Source organism: Urocitellus parryii, chromosome X (genome assembly GCF_045843805.1).
Source record: "Urocitellus parryii isolate mUroPar1 chromosome X, mUroPar1.hap1, whole genome shotgun sequence".
Classification (NCBI taxonomy): domain Eukaryota; kingdom Metazoa; phylum Chordata; class Mammalia; order Rodentia; family Sciuridae; genus Urocitellus; species Urocitellus parryii.
In genome coordinates this window covers 101,797,244-101,813,214 of record NC_135547.1, presented here as the reverse complement: position 1 = coordinate 101,813,214, position 15,971 = coordinate 101,797,244, and positions in this window count along the sequence as shown.

The window sequence follows — 15,971 nt, the reverse complement described above, 5'->3', positions numbered from 1 at the left end:
CTGTCTCTCTCCAGCGGGTGAGTGCATCTGTCACACCTTTCCACTCACAGGGTAAAGCAGTAGCAAAATCATTGAGCTCAGGTGCTTCTAGTGCTGACCCGTTTCCAGCTGCAAACAAGCCTGCCAGTCAGTGTCAGATTTGCCAGGAAATGTTGTGACATGAATGCCTAGGATGAGTGCAGTGGTCACATTCTCGCGGACTACTGAGAAGCTATGGGAGAAACAACACTCTTGGAGTCCTCGCCCACACTTGGGGTCCAATAACCAAGGCAACTATCTGAAGAAGGGAGATTAGAATCTGCCTACATCCTATTATGGATTGGCCAAATAAATGTGTGTGATTTTTGACTTTACTGTACTTTAAGACAGGTAAAGAAACAATAATCATTATTGGAAGAAATCAGCTCAAGAAATTCATAGCCTCTATGAGGTCTCCATACAAACTCTCTTATCTTGAATGGTAGTTTTATTATTATTAATAAATTTCTTGCCCATGGAAGGTGATTGAATGAGTCTGGAAAATTTGTGCTTCAGAAAGAAACAATCCCCACATCTGAATGACTTAACACAACAATAGTTCATTTGTATTTCTAAGGAACACGATACTCCAATTTGTAATCAAATAAAAAGAGACACTGAATTTTAGGAAGATCTTGGTATAAAGGAAACTTGCATAGGTATAGACAAAAGACCAAGCTTAGAGGTGAGGATCAATTTCTCTATGCTCATCCGAGAACCTCCTCCCATCCCTTTTACTGATTCTCCTTCATTAGCCTTTGTGTTGAGTAGTCCAAAAGATCTGCTTACCAGTGCCTGATTCCTGACATCAGTGCATCACTGTGTATTTTTCTATCAGATTTCCTTTCTCTATTAATGGCTTCAGCATAAGGAAAGAAAAGTCTTAAATTACTACAGGGCTTATGTTATTAAACAAAAATGTATTCATATTAACCAATTATCATTTAAAATGAAAATTTGCAATGGTCAGGAGAACAAAAATAAATAGTTTAAAATGTATTTAATTAGCTACTTGCAACAGTTTATACATTTTGATTTATGTTAAATTTTAGAAGAGACTTAGAAAACCTTGGGCCTAGAAGGTGATAAGATGGTCAGCAAATAATGACATAGCTTTAAATAGTCAATCACTGGCACTTGAAATACCTTCTACTATAAGCTTAAATGAGGAGGGAGAAGAAAATTGAGCTAAGGTCTTAGCTAACACATTGTCTGAGAATTCTGATAGCCTTCCTAGTTTTACTCAAATCCTTCTGGTTACTTTTCCTGGTACTGCATTGCTTTTGGAGGGATAAACTGAGCTGATATTACAGAGAGTCAGTCCTGGGAGAAGACAGTGTTAGCTTCTGATCTGCTTTTATAGGTTTTAAACCCTTGTACCTGAGCCTCATATCATTATCATGTCAGGTTCAGAGCTCTGATGGTGCGAGATTTCCAGGAAGTGGGAAACGTTTTGTTGAATTTCCCTGTTTCATTACTAAAAAATATTTTTGCCTTTCCAGACAGTACATCCCTAGGGATCCAAGGGACCCTGCAGATTTGATTCTATGAGGGCACACTTGTTTCTGTTTTTGCTTTTCCTCTACATATTCCAAATTATAGTAATTCTTGGTAATTCAAATTACAATGTTCATTTAGTTCTAAGTACAATATTTTGCCGTGGGTGAGTGTGTGTGTGTGTGTGTGTGTGTGTGTGTGTGTGTGTGTGTGCTCGCGCGCACGCTTGCTGGATCTGGTTAGGATCTTTTTTTCTTCGGTGCCTATGTGACAACCTTTCCAGGCCTCCCTCCTCCTCCCTGCACAGGTAGCTAGTTGCTGCATCCTCCGCACTTCATTGCACTCTGCAATATTTGCACCAAGGTTTCCTTACCCCGGCATACATGAGCCATCTTATCTGGATGGTCTGCTGCTCAGAACAAGGAGTGGGACTGCCCATGCATATGCACCCGGGTTAGTGCATTGAATGAAATAAGAATGAACTAATTCACTCAAATAATACCCAGCTAGCTGCAGGCTCTCTGGATTCTAGTCCTGCCTTAGGTGTGATCTCCACATTTGTAAGAAGATAGGAAAAAGTGTCCTACATCCTTAGTGCTGGTCCCCATGATAATCGCTCTGTAGAGTTAGAGGAATGCACGTCTCCATTTCCTTAGCCCTAAATGTCTCCATCCCTGAGAACTGAGACTGTGTTCTCAGGTCCACTTTCCTGCCCGCCTGCTGACACCTGCTATGAAAACATGGCACAAGCCCACCTTTCCCAGGCCTGTGTTTTCCTATCAGCCTGCCTTGACAACTTAGTTCTGACATCCTGTCTCCTGCTGACATTGGCGGGCATGCAATTTGTCAAACGTTTGCCTACAGTCTTGTTTATTCAATGAGAACAGGTAACAGTACAATATTGCCTTTCTTAGCATCTAAAATACAAAATGGAAATAAACAAAGGAAAATTATTTCCCCCTTGGGGAAGGAGTGTTGTTTACTCAATAAAGAATGATATCTTCCAATAAATAAGTGTTTCAGAGAAATTTAGAATGGAATTCTGGACAACAAATCTCTACTTACAAGTAGTAAAACCAAAAAGCACAAAGCAGAGCATGAAGGTTTGCTGTTATTTTTTCACTGAAAAATTAAAACTAATGTGTTTTTACTAAACAAAGAGTATTAGAATATCTCTATTAATGCAACATTTGTTTATACATTGCATTGCATTCCTAATCAAGGCTGGCAATAAAATTATTCAAAACCCCATTGGTTTATTATTAAAAATGAGACTCAGTATAAATTACTCACAAGAACATTTACCCTCTTCTCTTTAAAATCAGAAGCCATCATATAATTTTTTAAGTCCATTACAATAAATTTACAATTCAACAAACAATTTTTGAGTAGTGACCAGTGGCTGGAATTCAAGGCACTGTGTTCAGAGCTAAGTACACTCAAATGAATAATACATGGCTGTTGTCACAATGATGACAATTAATGATTAAAGCACTGATTCTTTTATACTGACTTTGCAGTGTTCAGATCACTCTTGGAGTCATGAAAAATATTCACTACTGTGCCAGTGAATGCACCAGGTGAACTAGGACACTCACCATTATTTTCTCATCTATCTGCAGGAATATACTCTCCATGGATGCAGTTTCTTTTTCTGTTTTGTTTGTGCCTCTCTCTCCTGTACCCAGAGCAGTGAATGGCACAGAGTGATCAGAATAAATATCTACTGAAAGAAAGAATCGCTTCATTCACCAAATTCTTCAGTTCATCTTATTGTAGAAACCTATGATAGGTTCTATGACAGTTTGTCAGATGAACACATGTGGTCATTGTGCACTGGAGACTGAATGCTCATGCATAGTCTCTGAAGTCATGTCCCTTGGGTGTGTGTTGTTTGCAAACTCACCAGCTGAGTTACCTTGGACAAGTTCTATAACATCTTTGACCTTTGGTTGTACATCTGTCATTTTGGAGTGAGTGGTCATAATTTAAGTTTCACAACACTGTGTGAAGTTTAAATTATCTAATGCATGTTGAGTGCTTAGCACAATGCCTGGTAGACAACTGATGATAGACAACTGTTTTTGTTTGTGATACTATTTGCATTATTTAATAATATTCAATTCATCTGAATTAACTCAGTTCTCTAAAATCATGTAAAATTACCCTAGAAGATGAAATTTTCAAATGTTGTGATATCTAGGGTACAGCAGAGTGCCTAGGGCACTGTAAATTATAATGCAATTCACTAACAACAAATAAACCTCGGGAAATTTGATTTCTAATGATTGTAGCTCCACAGCAGGGAACTCCCTCTTTATCTTCTATGCATGCTTTCCTAGCAAATATCTTACAATCAGACAACACCAAGTTAGTCTCCTTTCCTAGGAATCATGGTTGAAAGCAAAAGTTTCAGGGGGTTGAAAAGAAATAAGAGAAAACTGTTCATGTCCCATCTATAGAAACAGAAAAGTCCTGCAATGAGAACCTCATAACAATCCTACAAGTGTTTTTATTTATCAACATGTCCTGACCCAAGGGAGAGGTTTGGGGGAATGTACTACACTTTGTTAGGTATTTTATTGGTTCATGTTGAACAATTCAAATACAGACTGGGAACAAACATGGGCTTGCATTGTACTCTGGTGTTGAAACACTGAGAACACACTAAAAAAAAATAGAAGACTCACAGCAAACCTGGAAATAGAATGTCATCTAGTGCTGAAATAGCAAAAGTGACCACAAACTCAGAAAAAAATAAGCAGCCTGCTTAGATTTTTCTGTAAAGACAGGCACAAACAAAGCCAAATTACAATAAATACCTAATCCTTCAATGTACAGACAATATCACACACCATCAAGCATCAAGATAGTTCAAAGAAGCCCAGTGCAGTGGTGCATGCCTATAATCCGAGCGGCTCTGGAGGCAGAGGCAGGAGAATCTTTAGTTCAAAGTCAGCCTCAGGAAAAAGTGAGGTGATAAGCAACTTAGTGAGACTCTGTCTCTAAATGAAATACAAAATAGTGCTGGGGATGTGGCTCAGTGAGTTCAATTCCTGATACCCTCCCCTCCCCCTCCAAAAAAAGAATATCCAAAGAACCATGACCTGGGAATGTCTTGATTTCCTCTTCATTTCTGAAGGATAATTTTGCCAGATATAGAATTCTTAGTTGATGGGTTTTGGAGTTAATTTTTGTTTTTCAGCATTTTAAATATGTTGTTCCTTTGCTGTCTGGCCTCCATGTTTTCTGCTGAAAAACTGGTTGTTAATCTTGTTGAGGATCACTTATGCATAATTAGTTGCTTCTTGGCCATTTTCAATGTTTCTCTCTTTGCCTTTGACTTTTCCAGTTTGTTTATATTGCTTTAGTATGAAATTCTTTATCTTTATCTCACTTAGTTGTTTCTTGGATGTATAAATTCATGTGTTCCATCAAATTTGCAAAGTTTTTGTCCATTATTTCTTCAAATATTCATTCTGACCTCTCTTCTCTCTTTCTTCGACTCTGATTGTATGTATTTGGTATACTTGATGGTGTCCCATAGAGGTCTTTGACTCTGCTCATTATCTTCATGGTTTTTTATTTCTCCTTTTTCAATTAGGTCATTTGAATTGACCTATCATCATGTTTACTGATTCTTTTGCCTACTCAACTCTGGTGCCAAACCCCTCTTGTTAATTTTTTATTTCACTTATTTATGGTACTTTCAGATTCAGCATTTTATTTAGTTCCTATTTATAACATCTTTATTTTGTGAGCCATCATTTTTTAGGTTTCTTTTAATTCTTTGTCTATGGTTTACAATGATCTTGATGAACTCTTTGAGGATATTTAAGACTGCTGACATAGAGTTTCTGTCTAATAAGTTTGATGCCCATGACTCCTAAAGAAATTTTCTGTCATTTTCTTTTCTGTTCTGTTTGTTTTATTTATTTTCATGTCTCAAATTTTTGGTTGACTCTGGGTGTTTTGAATATCATGATATGGTAGCTCTGGATATCTGCATCTCTAGCTGTCTCCTGAGAGTTTGGTGCTGTAGGTTGCTATGGGTCGTAGTTCCTTATTTATGACTTTCAAAAACTGTTTTTTAAAAATTTTTTTTAGTTGTTGATTGACCTTTATTTCTCATATGTGGTGCTGAGAATCAAACCCAGTGCCTCACTCATGCTAGGCAAGCACTCTACCAACTGAGCCACAACTCCAGCCCTCAAAAAGTGTTTTTAAAGGGCACATTCTTTATTGTGTTCAACTAGTGCTTTAACAAATATTTTCTTAACATGCTAGATCCAATAAAAATGTAGAGAAAGGGAAAAGAAAAGAAATGAGAAGAGAAATGCTTTCTTAGAGCTTGCAGATTATCTCTGATTTGGGACATGCCAACACTTAGCCAAAACATTTTTAATTCTGCCTTAATCTGCACTTGTTTTTATTGAGCCTAAAATTCATCTGGAGGTGAAAACTTAGGGTATTCTTTAGTGTTTCAGAGAATTAATCCTATCTAGGCATGTGTGTGATTTTCTATATTCCTCTTTACATATTGGAGCTTATTCCCCAAAGTAACACTCTCTCCAGATTGTCCACTTAGGCTTTTTGTCCATTATATTCTCCAACTGTCATCTTTTGTCCCAGGCAGCAACAGCTTGATCACTCATTTTCAAGGAACAACGCCTTCTGGCTACTTTTCTATACTGAAAGAAGGCTGAGCTGAGTAAAACAAAGACAAGTGTCTTGTCTCTGTCTTTCAGGAAACTCCCAGAGAGATTAGAACATACAACTACAATTCCTTAGGAACCAGGCTTACTCTGCTCTCTGGAGAACCAGGTACATGTACTGAGAATGAGGGTTGTGGTCTTTAAGATTGTCTGTTCACTAGGGAAAGGGATGAAGCAAATGCAATTTAAAACACTACAGAAGTCTCCTACCGTGTTTAGTTGACATTTTTTTTAAAACTCAGCATTCACCGTGGTTGTTGTAAACCTTTGACTAGTTTCTTAGATTTGTGATAAAGTTGATTTTGATAGGTTTTTTTGTTTATTGTCATTGTTGTTGGTGGTGGTTTCAGTGTTTCTGTGGAGGGATGGGCCCTCACAGGTCTCTATTCTATTTTTATTGACTTTTCCATGTTCCCAGCTGATATTGGAAGTGCAGCCATTTACTTTAGTCCTGCCTAGATCAGATCACAAATGATAAGCAGACAAGACAGTGAGAACAATATGACTGTAGTTTTAAGTCACTGGGCTCAGAGTAGCTTTTTACACACAATAGTGTAGCAACAGCTGATTAATAATACAATCTGCACCATATTATGATGAATCATATAATACAGTAATGGGAATAAATGACAGAAACACTTAACCTAGTGATTATAAATTCTATCCACAACCTATGGGATATTTAAACAATTGTAATGTTTTGCTTTTTCATGCTTTGTTATTTTTATCACGTAATAAAAACACTACATGGGGCTGGGGCTGTAGCTCAGTGGTAAAGTGCTTGCTTAGCATGTGTGAGGCACTGGATTTGATCCTCAGCACCACATAAAAATAAATAAAGATATTATGTGCCATCTACAACTAAAAAAAAAATTTTTAAAAGACACGTACATGTTAAGCTTAAAGAAACATGCCAAAATATATTGAGTTGAAAATTCCTGATCTATTTCTCAGAATAAGTCCATGGCTACTAAAATATAGATTTAATGACACAAAAATGCTGACACTAAGTTCAGTAACACTTGAAAGAAAGGCTTAATTAAGCTTCATAAAACTTCAAACTATATAGAATGATCTCAAGAAAAGAGAAGTTACTTCACCAAGCAAGATGTTTTCTTCATGATATTCTATGAAAATTAGCCTAGGTACAATAAAAAATAATAGTTGGCCCTTTTTGCTAAAATATCCATAATCATAAGACAATAAAAATGTAACATTTCAGTAATTCAAACATAATGTTCCAGGAATTAAACCAAAAAAAATACCTTCTTCGTGGAGCTTATTTGGAATATCTATTGTTTGGTGCAAATACTTTTGGCTAATTGGGCAATTTGTTACCTCCCATGCATTTGCCAATTGATGATAAGAATGTTATGTGAACATCTTCCAGGCAAAATAAGATATGAGATAATGATTCTTCTTAACTAGATCTTCTAAATGAAGTTTCCTTTCAACAGTAGTTTGTAAAGTTCTGGGTAAATTCTTTTATCTTAGGATTTCTAAACAAAATTTTACATCTACCATAGCTACATTTACACATTAAGAAAACAAAATTGGCTTCCACTGCCACTGCATGTCACATGAAAGTAATAGCTTCAAGAATGTAAACAACGTTCTTCATTTCAAAAGTCATGACATAGCATCCATTTATGCTTTTAGATGATACTGTGAATATGCTCTCAATCCTGGGTAATTTCTAGACAATGGTTTTAGTTCAACCAAGAAATTTTTGAGGGCTTAAGTAAAAATGTATCCATCAAGAAATATTTGTGGTACAGCCAATATGGAAAGCAGTATGGAGATTTCTTGGAAAACTTGGAATGGAACCACCATTTGACCCAGCTATCTCTCTCCTTGGTCTATACCCCAAGGACTTAAAAACAGCATACTACAGGGACACAGCCACATCAATGTTTAGAGCAGCACAATTCACATAGCTAAATTGTGGAACCAACCTAGATGCCTTTCAATAGATGAATGGATAAAAAAATGTGGCATATATACACAATGGAATATTACTCAGCAATAAAAGAGAATCAAATCATGGCATTTGCAGATAAATGGATAGAGTTAGAGAAGATAATGCTAAGTGAAGTTAGCCAATCCCCCCCAAAAACAAATGCTGAATGTTTTCTCTGATCTAAGGAGACTGATTCATAGTGGGATAGGGAGGGGGAGCATGGGAGGAATAGACAACTCTAGATAGGGTAGAGGGGTGGGAGGGGAACAGAGGGGCATGAGGTTAGAAATGATGGTGGAATGTGTTGGACATTATTATCCAAAGTACATGTATGAAGATACAAATTGATGTGAATATACTTTGTATACAGAGATATGAAAATTTGTGCTCTATATGTGTAATAAGAATTGTAATGCATTCTGCTGTCATATATAAATTTAAAAAATTAATTTAAAAAAGAAATATTTGTAAAGCCAAAAGGGCATGTGAGATCAGGAACCACAGAACAAGAATGAGGCACCCAAAGAAAGTTTATTGTGGGGTGCTCCAGAGCGAGGTTCACCAGTCTGCTAAACGGTGAGGGCCGGGGGGAAGTTGCAGGCCAGAAAGGCAAGAAAAATGCTAATAAGAGAAGCTGGAGGTAGGAGGGCCTAGGCCATCTAAATTGTAGCTATCAGCAGCAGGCTGGCAGAGCTGAGTTTAGGGGCATTGTGTCTGTCCCTGGTTGTTCAGGGCTGATGTGAATTGATAGGGCGATTGCTTCAGCCAAGGGGACCATGTTGGTTGAGGTCTTTGCCATGTCAGCTTCTGATTGGCCATTTTGGGTCTCCTCAGCTATTGGAAAGTCCCCACCCACAGCCCCCATGAAAGGGGAGGGGCAGGGAAGGCTGCCAGCCCAAAAATATTCATTAAATTTGTACAGAGACCAATATTGTAGGTTTTTTTTTGTTTGTTTGTTTTAAGCAGACCTATAGTATCTAGGAACCCTATCGCCTTCTTTCTATAGCTAAGGAAATGGAAAGTAGACTATAACTGATTTGTTTCAAAATTAAAGAATTTGCTGGTAAATTTGGAAACTCAGTTTCCTTCCTCCTAGTGTTTGGTCTTTTTTCTTTATATCAATTTCTCAACAAACTTAGTGCTTGCTCTTTGTCATCATTTTAAGTCCTGAGGACACAGAGATGAACAAGACATTTCCTTTATCCTTGAGAAATACATGGTCTAATTAGACAGATATATAAACATTTGGAAATAATATTGTTTATTTTGCTGAAATGTCCTGAGGATTAAATGAAACACTATGCAAAACCCCCAACATAAGATGGTTGTTCAAGTTTAGCTCATTTGCTTAGCCCAACAGAAACCCTCATTTTTTAAGGATGTAGCTATCTCAGTGATTGGTGACTGGAAGAATAAGAGCCATTAAAGTTCTAAAAAAAAGGAGATATTGATTTATAGAATAAGGATTTATTAAACACAGTTTGGGTTCAATTATATGTTAATTGTGTGTGGTGGGGGTGGTACTTGGGACTGAACCCATGGATGCACTACCCCTGAGCTACAACCCCCAGCCCTTTCTTATTTCATTTTTAAAACATTGTCTTTCTAGGGGCTGGGGTTGTGGCTCAGTGGTAGAACACTTGCCTAGCATGTGTGAGGCACTGGGTTCGATCCTCAGCACCTCATATAAATAAATAGATAGATAGATAAATAAAGATCCATCATCAACTAATAAAAATTTAAAAATATCTCTTAAAAAAAGAAACATTGTCTTTCTAAGTTGCTGAGGCTGTCCTTGAACTTGTAATCCTCCTGCCTCAGCTTCCCAAGTCACTGAGATTACAGGGATGTACCACTGCACACAGCTCAACTTTTTTAAAAGTCATTTTTAAGAAAAGAGTAGAAATGTGTTTGTGAAAACACTGTAAACCTATGTCTATAGAAGTTAATGTCTAAACTGGATTAAAATACTGTTTTAGGTTTTACAATAGTTTATTCACAACCTAGAAAAATTCACACACTCACACAACTAGCTGTATGTTTTTTCCATTCAATTTATATTTGTGTTGATATATTATCTTCTGTTTTATTTTGTAAACTGATATATTATTGTTGATATATATATAAATAAAATTAGTAAAGTTTATGTGTATTTCAATGCAATTAAAAGAAAAAAATAATATTTTGAAATGCATGTTAAACAGCAAAAACATACATAATAATGAGAAACTGTTACTACCACTATCAAAATGGGGTTTTCCATTGCATGGTAGGGAGAGAAAGGATAGTCACTGGGATGGGGTATAAGATTTGGAAAATGCATATGAGACACCTTCTTGGTGCCTCATATAGAATGAAGATCAGCTTGAGATAAATTACTAAGCTGTTTATTTGTATATTCTGTGATTTTTTTCTATGCATGTAATGTGTTTCAAAAATTAGTCAAATGTTGCTTTATATGTTATGGTTTAAATGTGAGATGTCCCCCAAAAGCTAATGTATGAGACAATGCAAGAACATTCAGAGATGAAATGATTGGGTTATTAATTCACCCAATAAGTGAATTAATCCTCTGACAGGGATTAACTGAGTGATAACTGAAGGTAGGTAAGGTGTGGCTGGAGGAGGTGGGCATTGGGAGCTTGACTTTGGGTTACATATTTTATATCTGGCAAGGAGTCTCTCTCTCTGTCTCTCTCTCTCTCTCTCTCTCTCTCTCTCTCTCTCTCTCTCTCTCTCTCCCCTTTCTGATGATCATGTGAGCTGCTTCCCTTCACCATCATGTTCTGACTCACCTGGAGCCCTGAGGAATGGAGACAGATGTCTAAGGACTGAGAAATCTGAAACAGTGAGCCTCCAAATAAACTTTTCCTTCTCTAATGGTGTTTGTCAGTTCTTTTAGTCACAGCAGAAAAAAAAAAAAAAACCTGACTAAAATATTATATAAATTTAAATCTTCTGAAAATTAAAAATTGTGGACAGTGGATAAGTAACAAAATGGAAAAATATTTCCCACTTGTAATGGACAAAGTCTTTGTTAATCACCAAGATTGAACCTGTTCCTTTTTGGGATTCTCTGCTTCCCTTGTCTACTAAAAAACCTCAGAGTGTTGAGCTACCTTTTTGCCAATGTTGAAACCAGCCCACCAGAGTTTTGAGGTTTTTTTCATGATAGTAAATGAATTGCAGTTAAATGTACAGCAAATCTAGTCTGTGCTTTGATAAAGGAATTTTGATAAAGCAATTATATCCTTCTATATTTCCCCTTGAAGTATTTTTCAAAGGGACAATTTAATGAGGGAACACATGAATAAATTGATGTTTGGGCATAGAAAACGCTGGATTAAGATTTAGTTAACCACAGTTTAGAGGAATGAGCTGGACAAGAAAATTGTTCAAGGCATGTAAGAAGTGGAGCACAGAAAATTGAAAATGATGGTCATCAGAGGAACGACCTTCTCTCTCCTTGTCACCTTTGTTTTATTTTTTTTTTTAAAGAGAGAGAGAGAGAGAATTTTTAATATTTATTTTCTAGTTCTCGGTGGACACAACATCTTTGTTGGTATGTGGTGCTGAGGATCGAACCCGGGCCACACGCATGCCAGGCGAGCGCGCTACCGCTGAGCCACATCTCCAGCCCCTTGTCACCTTTGTTTTCATTGGTGCAGCCAACAAAGATCCCACTCCAACGCAGTACAGGTATATGAGAGGGGCAAAAATTCAGGCAAAAAGCAGCTCTGAAAAATAAGAGCTGGAATATTTCCAGGACAGAGTTAGGGAAGGAAAATTAGCATTAGTCAGGAAACTAAAAATCATGGATAGGAAACATACTAGCTCTACACACAAACATAAGGGAAGGTTTAAGTTCAAATGACTCCAAAGGCAATGTATTTTTAGAGCACCACCACCATGGCAAAATGGACTGGGACATCATGTATACAAATAGAGTGCCAATATCATATAATATCTGACTACTGAATTATGCAGAAAGAACTGATTAGATCATCTTTTAATCTTAACTCCAATGAACCTATGGAGAATAAAGATAATATTTCATTTAGTAATATTGAATAAGATAGAAAAAAGCAACAATATTTTAGAACTGTAATCAATTGTATCCTAATTAATTTAATTTCTAAACAAAGCGAATGCTTTAGGCTTCTAAAATTGTCTTTGAACATAAAATTCACCTATTAAAGATATTTAAACATTTCCAGATTTTATTGCTTCTTTCTTTTGGTTGGGTCATCTGGGATTGTAGTATAGATCATTGCTAGAAATGGTGCTCTCTAAACTAAAATTTAAAAACTAAGGTAATTCTTCAATAAATGAATTAGGGTTACATTTATAACTTGCAACATTCTAACCAATTATCTAGAATAGATAGATCAATATTTTAAGCTACATCCAGAAAAATAAAAATTTTTAAAAAAATGTTACAGCATGTATATGATCCATACTGGGAACAAATGTATCCCTGATTTTGGCAATAATACTGCTCACTGACAGAAACATGTTTTACTGTGAAAAATCTCTTTTTTTATTAACTACAATCATTTTCATTGTGCATATTTGGGGGGGGATAGAGTGTGATAATTCCACACATGTATATAATGTATAATGATCAAATCAAGGTAGTTAGCATTTCCATAAATTTGACTCATGTTAAGGTGATAATTAAGGATATAATGGAGAAAAGTTAGAAATACGTTAAAGTATCTTGTAGAGAGTTTGACAAATTTGAAATCAAAAAGATTGTTAGCTGTTTTCTCACTGCTTTAGGTGCTTTGGTTCTAGACTGTGGAGTGGTCAAGATTTGCTGCCTACTTCCACTCTACAGTCTCAGTTCATAAAGAACATTAAAAGTCATAAGTGGTAGTCATAAATTATAAGTAAGCAATTATTGTTAAAGAAGTAATAATACTTTGAAAGATTAATTCTAGTTTGTCTAGTATTTCTACCTCAAATAACTTACACCAAAGATATGGTTTCTCATGCTTACAAAATGACATATACAAAAGACTTATTATGGAATTGTTTTCAATAGTGTAAAATTACATGCAGCCAAAATATCCATCAACATAAGTTTTTTTCTACAACATGGATGGACCTGGAGATCATCGTGTTAAAGGAAATAATCCAGATACAGAGAGACAAATGCCACATCATTTCATTCATATGTAGAGTCTCTAGTAGAATAGTGGTTATCAGAAGCTAGGGAGGGTAAATGGAAGAGGAATGGGGAAAGATTGATTAACAGGTCCAAAGCATAGCCAGACAAGAGGAATGAGTTCTGGTATTCTACTAAACAAAAGGGTGATTGTAGTTAACAATATTCTATTGTATAATCCTGGAATAGAGGATTTTTAATACTCTTGGCACAGAGAAATGATAAATGTTGGATATGATGCATATACCTAAGTATCATGAGTTAATCAACACACAAGGTATAATGTTACAAAGCATCATGTACTATCCCATAAAGTTGTATAGTTTTTAACTGTCAATAAAAATAAGCTAAAATAGGAAATCTAAAATAAGAAATCCTGAAAGTGCTCAGATCTTATTGGGAATTCTGTTACCACAAGGAGACACTTTGGGTTCACTGAAAACAAGTCAAAATACAATAATTTTGTGTCTTTTTTATAGAATAACAGTATAAGTATCCTAAGTGAATATATTATCTATAATATTTTTTAATTTTCATAAAATGCATGAAATGTGCCTAACAGAAATATTCCAGAGACATTAGAAAAACAGGCTAAAAACAATTTCACAGCTGGTTGAAGCTCCATTTACAGAATATTAGTTAATCAATCTGTGTTAATCTAGGCAGATATCCTGGCAAGTAACTATAGATCCTATGGGTTTGACAGCCTTTAGGAGAGTGTTATTACTCATAACTTTCCCTCTACTTCCATCTGGTGGCTCATTTTTCACTGATCAGTTGTCATAGAATTCATCTCACTTTGTCTTTACATTAAACACTAATTATTTAATTACACAACTTGGTGTAGAGATGCTGAGCCACTTTCTGAGGCATCTTCAAATGCCAAAATTAGAATAAGTCTATCTTCAGGACCTGGGTTAAGCTCCAACTCCATAAGTATTAGCTAAACAAGTCCACTGAGGAGAGTTAGAATAGAGAATCACTTTATACTAAATATCATGCAGCTCTCATGAAATACATACACAAAGTCTCATGCCACATCACATTTAAATCTATAGAAAAAAAATTAAATCTATAGAAAACCATATGTATGACAGTGGTTTCATAAGATTATATCACTAGTGATGGAGCCATATAAGTTTGTGTAATCATACTCTATGTTGTTTGCACAATGACAAAATTGCCTAATGACATATTCCTCAGAACTTATCCCATTGTTCAGTGGCACGTGTCTGGCTATTATATAGTTTGCTTTCTTTTCTGAGGCATACCATTTCTGCATCACACATGTATTCTCATATTCTTAGCATCTTTTCTTCTTTTATTTTCTCCTGGTTTCTCTATTTCATCCTATAGTAACACCAGCACAAATATTAGCCCCACTTTGTATTTATTTAGATTTTCATGAATTATGAGCACATCTTTAAACATCATTTTATTTAAATAGAGTAGCTGGGAACACGTCATGGCAGATGAAGACACAAAGGTTCAGAGATGGTAAGAGTACTGATGAAACTGTCACTTATTTACCGAGAAGTCTGAGCTTCAGCTCAGTTTTTTGAAGAATCATCTAGTTCCCCTTCTCCTTCATCATACTATTCAGTAGGAAACCCCCACTGTCCCTACTAATCTAAAGATAGGGGACAATTTGAGTGCTTTCTTCTCATCTATCTACAGTTCCAACATATCACTTTTGACCAACCCAACCATGAAGACAAGCATGCCTCATGACCCATGGTTCACTGGGACAAATTCCTCACAGCACTGACACATGAGGTCTCAATTGGAACTAGCATATAGCATCTTTCCTCCAGCAGCCACAGCAAAAATAATCTGACCCACAGCAACTGCATGAAGGCTCACCACAGGAAATGCTGCTTGTACTTTCACTTGACATCACCCTTTATCTTACCTGTTAACAGCAACCCACCATAGCATATCGGAAGTGAAGAAAGTTTCCAGCACTTCTCCAATGCACAATCCTTTCTGATCTTCATCACCACCTTCATCATCCTCATTCATTACAAATGATATTTACTTAACAATAACAATGGCCAGTAATTATGCCAAGCACTACATATCCATTATCTCAGCAAATCCTATGTAGCCCAAAGAAGCAGGAATTACTACCATCAGGCTGTGAATAACTGAACCATAGGGAGACCAAGAAATTGACCAAACATCATACAGATAGTAAATTATGGAGCTAGACCTGAAATTTGGTCTGTGTAATGCACCTAGTAGGTAGTATAATACCTCGCACAAGTAAACAACAACAATAAATTTTCCCCTTCCTCATAAGTCTTCCCTTGGCTCTTATTGTAGAATGGATTTCTGTTTGAGATCAAATAACCAAATAGTATTTTGGTCTTTCCAGCCCTTAGATCCTATGAACAGAATTATGAGCCTTGCTCTGTCCCAGCTCAGGATGTAGCAAAAATGTTTGTAAATACATGAAGAGTAAGTGAGACCTAACATTGCCAGTGATGAGTATCATTCCAGAATTGTAGGTGAGAGGGTCCTGTTCTTATTTATTTTATTTTATTTTTAGTTGTAGATAGACACAATACCTTTATTTTATTTTTATGTGGTGCTGAGGATCAAACATAGT